This window comes from Nanorana parkeri, unplaced genomic scaffold (genome assembly GCF_000935625.1).
Source record: "Nanorana parkeri isolate BGI_ZX_2015 unplaced genomic scaffold, ASM93562v1 scaffold1383, whole genome shotgun sequence".
Lineage (NCBI taxonomy): Eukaryota > Metazoa > Chordata > Amphibia > Anura > Dicroglossidae > Nanorana > Nanorana parkeri.
In genome coordinates this window covers 370,481-380,148 of record NW_017307651.1, presented here as the reverse complement: position 1 = coordinate 380,148, position 9,668 = coordinate 370,481, and positions in this window count along the sequence as shown.

Sequence of the window (9,668 nt, the reverse complement as noted above, 5' to 3'; positions counted from 1 at the left end):
TGTTTTTTTTTTTTTTTTTTTTTTTTTTTTGTGGCAGGGATTCATTTGGAGAAAAAGTGGGGATGTGGGGATGGCCAAAGACTAGAGTGGGCTTTAAAGGAAACCTATCATAAGATATGGAGGCTACCATTGCTGAGAATGCTAGTTGCCTAGCTGTCATTCTGATCCAGTGGTTTCATGCCTTTGTCACTGACTTGAAACAAATATGCAGGTCTGACTCCACTGGCTGCTTACCCCTTCCAGGTCAGTGGTGCAGAAAGTATTAAAGCTTAGTACAGTTAGGGGAAAGTGTGTTGGCTTTTAAGATTTAGTCTTTAATCAGTTGTACTCCTGCTGCAAAAATTCAACCATATGGCAGAACTCCGAGTACTAAAATACCAACTAAACATAAAGGCCACCAGATATATATATATATATAATCACAAGGCGCTGCAGTGCAAGGGCTGGAAGAGCATTTTTACTGCAATAAAGAGGTGCTTTAAAGAACTTCAGTAAAAGAAAAAAATTAACCCTTGCACAGCGCATTATGTATGTATGTATGTATGTATGTATGTATGTATGTATATAAAAGCTGGTGGCCTTTATGTATTGCAGTGTGCAATGATACCTTTCTTATTGGACTAACAAAATATATAAAAGACAAGCTTTCGAGAGTGAACCTCTCTTCAGGTCAGAAGCAATACTGATCAACATGACAGTTTGTCAGTTAAGTTATATATATTACACACACAGGGCTCGAAAAATCCACTCTGACGTGACCCCCGACTTTTATGTTTTACTAAAAATATGGGTAAGAATAGATGTTTTATAACATAACGTAGGGAAACTTTTTTTTTTTTTACATTTATGGTACTTTTTTCATTATATAGTAAAAAAATAAAATAACCCCCCGTGGGGGTCACAAAAGAAATCTCTATCTGTCCCCAAAATTTTTTAACATAAATTGCAAGGTTATAGTCCGGTCATGCTGTCTGGTGAAATTTTTGACTGACTGGTGAGACGCCGTCAAATTTTTCAAGTTATATATTAATAATAATAATGATAATAATAATTTTTTTTAAATCGCATTAAATACATATACATCTTCTTGGAAATGAGTCCATAAACTTCCCAGAGGCATAATTGCAGCAAAAGAAGTAACCATGCTGGGAAGGGATTTTATGTGTATTATAATTAATATTGATGCATTCTACACCAATGCAGGCAACAACACTTATTCTTAGTGCGAGAGATTCTGAAAAGATTTGACCACAATTATCATTGCAGCGATCCAATCAGATTTGCATCTCTGTAGACCTATTGGTATGAATAGAAAACCAGTGCAGTATTCCCTCTTTCATGGTGTCACTGGGCTGGCCCTGCATACAGCTGCCAGGGAGAGACTACCCCCAGGTGATAAAGAGAGGGCACTGAAGACAATAAACCAGAAGTCAAGATAAATTATATTCCAATAACTTCACAGCACTTCCTGAAACTGTGCTTTAATTTAACTATATCTATAATTGAACTTTGGTTAAAAAAAAAAAATAATGTGGTCACAGCTGTTCTTGTGTAAGGATATGACATCTAAAACGGCATATTGGAATAGAAATTTTAAAAAACTTTGCATTTCTTGTAATTAGGGATGCACCGATATATTGGCCGTCGAAACATATCGGCCGAAAATGCCACTTTTGGCTAAATGCTGAAAGTGCCATTTTCCTGCCGATACATCGGCGCATCCGTGATTTCTTTCCTCCCCGCTGGTCTGTGTTCCAGCGAGGAGGAGAGAAAGTGACAGCCGGCCGAGCGCTGCGGGACAAGAGGGCTGTGAGCGGCCGTTGTCTCTCCTCCCACACCGCTCAGCCGCCTATCACAGTCCGGCAGAGCATTGTGGGGGCGGAGACAGCCAGCGCTGTCACAGAAGGCTGAGCTCTCCTCCCGCACCGCTCATTCAGCCTCCTGTGTCAGAGAGGAGAGCGATTACAAACACTCAGCGATCTCTGAGTGTTTGTATATAATTGAGGACATGTTTGGGAAATATCAGGGGCCTGATATTTCCCCGAATCCCCTAAAAGTAAAGTAAAAAATAAAAATATTTTTACAAAAATGAATAAATATTACAAAAAGTTTATGAAAAATAAAATATTTGAAAAAACATTTTCGGTTTCGGCCTGACAATTTTTTTTTTTTTATTTCGGTGCACCTCTACTTGTAATTTCTCCTAGTTGAATGTTCCTCAATACTTATATTCATACCAAACAGAATGAATAGGCAAATACCACACAGGTTAATATGACCATAGGTTTCCTTTAACGCTCTGTAATGACCTGTACTGAGTGAAAAAAGGATAAAGCTGCCTTTTGATTAACTCCTTCTGAAAATGCTGGTTGTCTCTGGCTTTAGCAGTTGGAGACACTGACCTGGAATAAGCCTGCAGGTCAGGAAAGATAGACTGAAGACGCAAGCCATTGGATCAGCATGACGGCTGACTGGTGTGCTGATCCTCCTGTGAAATTGCATGTAGATTCATTCTGTGTGAATAGAGACAAAAAGGAATTTTATTAGTATAGTTTCTTCCCAGGTTGAATGTAATATCAGGAAAATACCACATTATGGCCACTAGATGGAGCTGAGGAGCATAGAAAATAGATACATGTTAATAGGAGAAAGCTGGGGAGAATGAGTATATAAATGTAACCACTGCTGTACCTTTTATTATCATTGCTCAAGGGAATGAACATTTATGTGCAAGCAGTCTAATAAATTGTAACATTGTATCTTCTTACTAAAATGTATTTGTTTTCTCTGATTCTCAGTTCCATCTAGTGGCCATAATACAGTATTTTATTTACTCTAAATGTTAGGCCTGGACAGAAAATATACTACCCCCATGTATTGGTCTCCATGAGTTCTTTGTGCAGAAGTATTCAGTGCCCTTACATATCCCTTGCTCTGCCTCCACTCAGAAGACTTCCTAGTTGGAGGACCACCGGAAAAGTAAGTTTAGGTCAAGCGGGGTGGTGCTAATGTTGCTTGCCATTGTAATATTTGCATTGAAGGGATTCTAGTAATATGCATCCACGGTGCTCAATTTCTAACTATGCCTGTGATCACTTATTGACAATTTATCTTGATGTACAGCACAGAGTAAGGCCCTTTTCACACTGGCTGACCAGGAGGGGATGCGTGCACTAGTGCTGCAACGGCCGATTATTTTCATAATCGATTAGTTGGCCGACTGTTTAATTGATGAATTGGATATTTAAAAAAAAAATCTGTAATTTCAAATAAAATACACAAACTGAGTGTTGCAAACAAAGTTTAGTTCAGAATAAAACTGCATGCAAATTTTTTTGCAGTCGCACCACACTGGAATGACAGTCTTCAAGGTCTTTTTCTGCAGTCCCAGCACTCAATGAACAGGAAGCAGTCAGTACTGAGGCTTCCTGTTCATTCATAAATCAAGGAGATAGTATCTGTTTTTACTATGTCCACAATCGTGAATGAACAGGAATTGATGTAGAGCACATCCTGTTCATAATGGGTAACACAGTAGCTGAATACTATGTCCTTTATTTACAAACATCATAGTGACCAGTGCTGATTTACAGGGAACACTCAGTAATATTCACATATTTGCTGACCGTCCCGAAGCTCTTCTCCCCGCACCACCCTGCTCCTGACTTGGCTCTCTCACTGCTCTCTCCTCTCCACTGGGCTCCAGCAGGTGAATCAGCTCTGTGTCTGCTCTGATCCCTGCTATCTTTGCCGATACAGCCTGGGGAGGGCAGCAGGGATCGGAGGGAACACAGGCCACAGCATGCAGTGGGCTTCCAGCGGGAAGGGGAGAGCTGCAGAGAGTGGGGGGGGGGGAGCTCTCCTCACCGCTGAGCACCAGCTGCAGGGGTCTGTGTCCCTGCGATCCCTGCTGCTCCCAGTCTTGTGATGGCCAGCCAAATGACCGGACCCATGTCCGTCTATGGCAGGGGTAGGCAACTTTGGCTCTCCAGCTGTGCTGAAACTACAAATCCCGTCATGCTTGTGGCTTGCAATGCCTTATGGGATTTGTAGTTTCAGCAAAGCTGGAGAGCCAAGGTTGCCTGCCCCTGGTCTATGGGGAATTGGATGTTAATGGACATGTGTCTGTTTTATATCAGATTACCCCCGATCTGGCACATATCGGGTGCGACAAAACGGAATACTGTTCCCTTTTTTTTCCCCAGACCTGGATGGAGGCAGGGGTAAACGGACACCTGGCTGGCCATAGACTAGCATTGCATCTGATCAGGTCCGCTGGATCTAGGAGTTTTGTTGTCACTTATATTTGCTTAGGTCTACAGTCTGGGGTATGAACAGCCTGTGTAGTACTACTGGAGGGGGACGTGCTCCTGAAAAGTGACAAGCAATCTATTCATAACATCTTGTAGATTTCAGAAGCACTGCATACGGTCATGTGGCAAGCTTTCGAAAAGGAAACAGAGTAATTGTATGAAGAATGTGTTCCTTTTGCTAAATTTCATAGACACATATGTTTTAACTGATCGTTATTAATGGCTTGTCAGGAAAATATTTACCAGGACATTATAAGCATACACAAGCTACCACTCCAAGCGACATTAAAAAATTCTAAAACTGGAACATTGATCTCCTCCTTTTTTTCTTCTTTACAAGAAACCCTGTCGGTAGCAGCAGCCTCTTAGTTTGGATTCCTGTGTTTTGGGAGAAGTGTGTAGTACTATCTAATGAATTCTAATAGGTAGTAGCTGAGAGAGGCTGTTGCTGGGTGTTGCTATCATGCGCCAAATGCAAAATATGTTAACAGATACATATGCAAATGACAGAACTGTGATGCTTATCCGAACCTAGTTTTCTCTTTCTGTGTGCTTAGTGTATTATCAGAGGAAGGTATTGGGTAGGTAGATTTGAAAGCCGATAGATACTAGATTTTCCTCTTGTATAAATTGTGCTCTGCCACCTTTCCTGGTTGACTTCACCTATGGCACATGGTAAAGATTTTATTCCTTTCTTTGTACACTTGCAAAGATCTTCCAAGATGTTGGAAGCTCTGAATGTGATAATTAGTGTTTCCAGTGCTGGCAAATTCTCATTATCACTTTAGAATTAACCTCCACACTGCCTAGTCAACACAGGCGACACATCAGTATCACCATTTCTGAGCATTGGACTGTACAGCCATACACCAGTATGGCAACAGAACTTTCAGATTCACAGAGTTAAGGACAGGATGATCTATTCAACATTTCACACGTTATTGATCCAATGAGTAGACTGTCATTCGGAATCTTGGCCTGGTTCACACTGAGCGTTTTGTAGCACTTTTTCTGCCCTAAAAACGCTCAAATATGCCCCCCAAAAAAATCACATTCATTTCTTTGGCACTGTTCACATATTACCCCGTAGACTCAATAGGAAACGCTTGAGAACGTGCGTTTCCTGTGCTATCAATGAGCTAGAATCTGCTCACAAAAACCAGCGACTTGATTTATGCGCATAAACTGCGCACAAAAAGCGCATCAAACACTCGCGTAGAAACGCGCAAAAACGCTGTTGCCTAGGTGTGAACCCAGTCTTAGGCTGCATGCACACAAAAAGGGAATGTTCTGTAGAGACAAAGCAATAATTCTGCCACTTTATAGATTACTGGTGCAGCCTCATCTTGAATATGCGGTTCAGTTTGGTCACCAATCCACAGAAAAGAGCTGGAGAGTCCAGAGAGGGGCAACCAAACTAATTAAGGGGCTGGAGGATCAAAGCTATGAGACCAGGTTACTAAATATAAACATGTTCACGCTGGAAGTGAGAAGATTAAGGGGGGACATGATTTTCACGTACAAGATGTTTAATGGTGACAGCGACATCAGCACTAAACTTTTTACAGTAAACTCCATAACAAAGACTAGAGGCCACCACCTAAAATTGGTAGAGAAAAGATTTATCCACAAAGGGCGTAGGGGCTTCTCAGTCAGAGCGATTACATTTTGGAACTCTCTGCCACAAGCAGTAGTATCAGCAGGGAGTATTGAATCATACAAAAACCACTTGGATACCTTCCTCAGAGACCGTAACATACAGGGGTACAGGTACTCTTAAAAACTAGACCACACAGGATACACACACTCACAGCGTGGACCTGTGTCTTTTTTTTTTCATTCTCAAATATTATGTAACATAGCTTTTGCGTTTCCCGCGCTGTTTACCTTTGTGGAAGACTGCAATGCTACATGTGAAACTGCATGGACTCTGCTTGTTTGCGGCTATTATATAGCCGATCGTGTGTAATCCGCTGTATTATCGTGCTAGCAGTATTTTGGGGCGGCGTGCTTTCCCAGCAATAGTCTGAATAATGCACATTAACGTGCAGTTTTTTCTGTTTAGAGCGGCTCCGCATGTATTCGTACAGCCGAGTACGCATGGACAGCCGCCCCCGTGTGAATGGAGCCTTATACTCTGACATTCTAAATTGCAAGCCTGGAAGTGTGCGTGATGGGTTTACAATTGATGTGACTATTGTGCTCGGTTTGGCTCTCTTGTTTCTCTTCATTAAAAAAAAAGTTCTAAGTTTTGCAATAGGAATAGCCTTGCAGTGCTTTTAATTATCATGTTGCCTTGTTATTGACATCCACGCTGCAACATATTTGTGGCTTCTTGAAGGTTTTCCTATTCAGAGGACAATTGGTAATATCCCTTGAAGACAGTGCATGATGATGATGCTGCTGCCCAGGCTAATCCCTATAGCTGAATTGACCTAGATTTGGGTGTATTGCAGGTTTGCAATCTATTTTCTGCTGGGAGAAGAGACAATCTGACTCCACTGGGAATAAATAAAACCATTTCCCTTATGATGCCTCTGGTGATACGTTGTGTATAGTTTAGAAATTCTGGATAAATATTTTTCAGTGGTACAAATTCATTTTGTGACAAATGTTTCCGTCTACCGATTTTTTTCTTGTTAATCTTGTAATGGAAAGATGCAGTTTAATGCTTATAATACGCTGCAGTAAAATATGACGCACTGAATTGGGCACCTCCGTATAATTGCAGTACGTTTATTGGTTAAGAGAATCCTTTATGCTGGTTTAATCCCGCCTATTGCAATTATATAACAGGTGTGAGTGGAGCCATCTGTTCACCAATAAAATGTGAGATTGTAGGGCTGTACAGTGACCTGAACCAGAAGGCATTGGATTGTTTAGAGATTGCTGTGCTACAGTCTGATGCTATAGTGAAATGTTGAGCTGACAACACATGGTGACTGCAGTGTTAGGGAGGGTAGAAGCTACAGCTCCCATGTTAGATATAGGCTAAACAGTCTGTCTGGGTAAAGCTACCCATACACCTTACAATTTATCTGCAGATTTTCTGTGGTCAGATGGAAAAGGTGCAACAGATTCCTCCATCTACACTTAACTGTGTGGATGGAGTTATCTCCACCTGGGCCAATCTGTTGCACTTTTTCCATCTGACCACAGAAAATCTGCAGATAAATTGCAAGGTGTGTGGGCACCTTAAAGCTGCTGCTAAAACTGTTGCTGCTAAAACTGTTGCAGCAGTTTTCCACCTAATGGGCTTTCTCTGTGACCCAGAACATGAATTTTGGCCTTTTATTGAAGAATGTGCTGTATTGATCATGAAAAAAAATCTCTGAGGAGATGTATTAGTGTTCTCCAACCTTGTCCTAAGTCCCACTGAATGTGTTTTGCAGATCTCCAACCCAGGTAGCTAATGAGCATTGCTTAGAGATATGAATTATTCCACTTGGATAAATGTGAGCTTACCCGCAAAACATGCACTGTTGCTGTGGTGAAGGGACAGGTTGTAGAAACCCTGTATTAGGGCCATGAGAAGAGTAATGGCAGTTAAAGTTGAATTCCATGCAATTCAACTAAACATTACATCAGTGTGTACTCTATTAATCTGGCAGGATTTCTTGTGTACTGCATGCCTGAAAGATCCTTTTTACTGTGCCTTTTACAAGCGTTTCTGGTACAAATGCCTGGCCACTGCTCTTTCTATCTGAACAGGGTGGTAAGTCTTGTATTCTCGCCTTGTAGTTCTGTCAAGGTAGCACTGGAGTCATTATCTTGGGGCCCGTTCACACCAGACACAGTGCGATTCTGGCTGGAACACATTGCAGCCGACTCACTTTGTTGTGGGGCAGTAGGGGGCGTGGTGGTCCATTGAAGTTAATGTGATCAGCTGCACTGGAACGCTTGGCATATCAATGCCTGCATTGTGGTCTGGTCAGAAAAAATAGTGCTGGCAGCATTTTTTCCTGACCAGACTGCAGGCATTAATGTGCCCTGCGTTCCTGTGCGGCCAATGGCATTGTGGCCCAAGGGCGTGGCTTCTGTGCCATTCACTTCAATGGAACACCACGCCCCCTCCCGCCCCACAACAAAGTGAGGCGGCCACAATGCGATCCAGTGCGTTTTGTCCAGAATCGGGCCGGAACGCACCGTTTCTGGTGTGAACCGGCCCTGAGTGCTGCTTGTAGTGGTTGCAGTCAATCACTCTGGCTGTCACCACCCATTTATCAGTTCCCCAAATAGACTATATTCCCAAGTTTTCATGAGACATATAGTCCTGTAACACATGCCTACATCCATGCACCTCACAGACCCCTCCTCCCAGGTGGACCATTTCAGTGTATTGAGAATTCGTTTTTTTCATTGCACCTGTACTTGGAGGTGGGGTTTGGGGTCTGATTCCAGAGTCGAGCTTTAAATGTTCTGCCAATGAATTCATTTGGAGCGCTTCATGTTATCTTGCTGTGGGTACAAATCTCTGCATTCACACCAAAATTGAAAGGAAATTGCAAGTCAAAGGAAGGTCCGTCCAATCTTTTTTTTTTTCTGAGTGGTCCTGAGTGGAAAAACATCTGTGTATTCTGGTTTTCATTCTGTCACGTTGTATTGCGATTGCATCCTTTTTGTTGCGTTACGTTATACTGGGGAAAAACTAAAGCATACTCCCTTTCTTTTCATTCTTTTTTGCACTGCAATGGAACGCAGATCACAGCAGTGTGAACTGGTCCCATTCACACCCATTCATTTTTCAGTGCCCTTGTGTTTATTACAAATATTTATATAGTGCCGACAATTTACACAGCCCTTTACAGTGCCCATTCACATCAGTCCCTGCCTGCAAGGAGCTTACAATCTAAGGTCCCTATCTCACATGCATACATACGAGGGCCAATTTAGACAGGAGCCAATTTACCTACCAGTATGTCTTTGGAGTTGGCCTCTTATTTTTTAGTATCTGAAAAACGGATCACAGCGCAACAGCTCTGGTGTGAATGGCTCCAGTTGCAGTAGTAATTCTCTGTCCCATTATGGACGTAAAACATGACCTGGCCTTATTGCCTGCGTGTGGGTCCCACAGGGGTTCAAAGCTGAATCAATCAGTTCCTAGGCTTCTGATCCTGCTATAAAGCAACTCTGTAAAAACTGATTAGGTATGCAGGTACCATAAGGTGCCAGCTCCATCCTATCGGTAAACCTTTCACAACTTCACAGTCAATCCAGGCACAAGTTAAATGGTGCAAGATTTATTTTTGCTACCTTTTTTTATTTAGATTTATTTTGCGAGAACTGAAAAATACTTTAGCTTGGGTTTCAGGCCTGACAGTTGTTGGCCTGTATACTGCCCAGCCACCAGACTGC